This window comes from Montipora capricornis, chromosome 4 (genome assembly GCF_036669925.1).
Source record: "Montipora capricornis isolate CH-2021 chromosome 4, ASM3666992v2, whole genome shotgun sequence".
Classification (NCBI taxonomy): domain Eukaryota; kingdom Metazoa; phylum Cnidaria; class Anthozoa; order Scleractinia; family Acroporidae; genus Montipora; species Montipora capricornis.
The window spans coordinates 3,654,381-3,656,880 of NC_090886.1; the positions used below are offsets into that span (position 1 = coordinate 3,654,381).

Here is a 2,500-nt window from a genome sequence, read left to right on the forward strand (position 1 = left end):
CAAACTTCTCTTACAGGCTGATAGATGGCCTTAAAATTTCAAATGAGTCACCAGCCCAGAAACTAAAAAGGTTAGCCTCAGGCAAAATTGCTGAGTCCTTAGAAATGCGGGTGTTTTATTTAACAAAATTGAAGTTAGCCCTGTTGATATTGGTCAGCTTAAGGAATTTTGTACCTTATATTTTAACTTGTATCTATTATTTCTTGAAATGGATGTGAATGTTACAGTATGGGCGGTAGCATATGTCATACCATACCATGCAGCTAAACTGTATGACAATTATAAAGTGGGTTATGGCATTATATCACTACAGGCGCAAGACGCCAAGCACTCAGGGGTAAAAAATGACTTGGACCTGACGAACAGGTCTAATGCTGCATCTGATAAAGGTAAATGGTGGCAAGTTATGAGGGCTAACTATGTAAGAGCATTTTATTTACCTGAACATCAGTCAATGCCAAGTACTTACACTTCTCATTACAAGTCTCGCCTTCCTTCTCACGTAAACTCAGAAACATTTTGCAATTGTGGAAGGGCTAAAGATATGAGTGTTATAATATGTATGGTACGTGTAGATGCCAGGGTGATTGTACAGTGTGCAGAAAAAGAAAATCTTCTACCAGAAGTAGTTGAAATAATGAAACCAGTTTTGTGCTCTGAATGTAATGAGAGATTTCCAGATAAAGTCTATTGCGATGTTCTTGACGATGTGCACAGGCGGTTGCACACACAAGGAAGGCCGACCAATAAAAATGCTTCAGATAGCCGAAAATTACACCCCAAAACAGTATGAAAGTAAGTGATCTAAAAAAAGAGTTGCAAAGTAGACGGCATTAATCTTTCGACTATGATCGTGTTAAACCGTGCTTTCAAACTCTCATCGAATTGGCAGTTTTTCCATCAAGAATGCGAACGTCTCAAAATGGTTTTTGCTCGCCTGCATTATCCTGAAACCCTCATAGAGAACACCATCAGAAATTTTATTGAAATGAGAGTTACTGAGAATGTGTGTTCTAAACAGCAAGTATCCGATAAACAAGATGCCATCATCAGAATTGTGTTACCGTTCAAAGACCAGAAATCGGCAAATGCGGTAAGACACCAACTCAGCGATCTTAGTCGAAAGATTAATGCCGTCGTCCAGCCTGTTTATGTAAGCAGAAAGATCAAAGGAAATTTCAAGCCGAAGGAACATAAACCTGCAATTGTAAACCAACAAAACGTTGTTTATTCAGTTTATTATTACAAGTGTGGTCTGTGCGATACAGACTATGTCGGCTTCACGAGTCGATACCTACATCAACGTGTGGAGGAAAATAAGCGATCAACAATCGGCTACCACGTAAAGGACGAGCATGGAGGGGATCCGGATTCCATTGGAAACAACTTTGAGATTTTAAAGAAGTGCCAGAGTAAACTTGACTGCTTGATTTTTGAAATGATTTTTATTCGTAAACTTAAACCAAATCTGAACAAACAGAGTGACTCGATACGCGCGAAGTTTTTTTACTTAGCGTTTCTTCATGCCGCAAATTTGTATTCTTTTGTGTGTGTGTATTGTTTCTATGTAAATATTTTAGAGTTTTGGTCAGTATCTTATTAGCATTTTTGTAATCGGTTACATATATTTTAGCGCATTCAAATTTTCACTGTTCAACTTGAAAATGACCGTCGAACGGTCGAAACGTCGTTGCATAAAGAAGCCTGAAAAATTCAGGACTTCAACGTGGTTTGAACCCGTGATCTCGCGATACCGGTGCGACGCTCTAACCAACTGAGCTATGAAGCCACTGACGTTGGGAGCTGGTTATTTGTGGGTTCTAATGTTCCCGTGAGGAATGAATCAACGATGAAATGATATATGAAATGGATCATATATACGAACTGCGGATATGAAATAAAGTGAAGCTATGATCCTTGCAGTTATGAACGCAATTTTTGCAATTGCGTAAAGAAGCCTGAAAAATTCAGGACTTCACGGGTTCAAACCCCGTTGAATTATGGCTTCTGGAACAATACCTCCTCAGAGGAGAGAAGTCGTTGTCAGAGGAGATGGAAATTGTTTTTACAGAGCTATTGCTATTTGGAGGGATGAAATGAGCGATGAGAAACATGAGGAAACCCATAGGTTAAGTTCTTGTTTGATTGAGAAAAATCCAACGGTTTTCGAGCCGCTACTATTTTCTACAAACTCTGTAAGAGTCCAATCACTTTAATGTAGTACGATGATTCTGCTCAAGCAAACCATTTCAATCTCCTTCTGCCTCGAGGCAGCTATTTTTAATGTTCCTCTTCCATAGAATACAGCAGTCTCTGTTTCGATCGATTTAGATAACACTGGGAATTCATATCTGATATGCCCAGCTGTTACATGTAAACAAACCTTTTCTTCTAAAAAAAAAGGTCAAACTACCATATACATGTAGAACTACATGTATTAAAGTCACTGGATCTAAGCAAACTTGTCGAGCTCCACTATGACTTTGTCCAATACAAAAGC

The 2,500-nt window shown here is 38.8% G+C and overlaps 1 protein-coding gene and 1 pseudogene across 1 annotated transcript in view; one reads left to right on the top strand and one right to left on the bottom strand.

Moving 5' to 3' along the window:
• Window positions 1–1,594, top strand: part of LOC138045240 (uncharacterized) — an 8,007-nt pseudogene extending 6,413 nt beyond the window's left edge.
• Window positions 1–2,500, bottom strand: part of LOC138045249 (nuclear inhibitor of protein phosphatase 1-like) — a 54,206-nt gene that overhangs the window by 38,626 nt on the left and 13,080 nt on the right. The window lies entirely within an intron of this gene.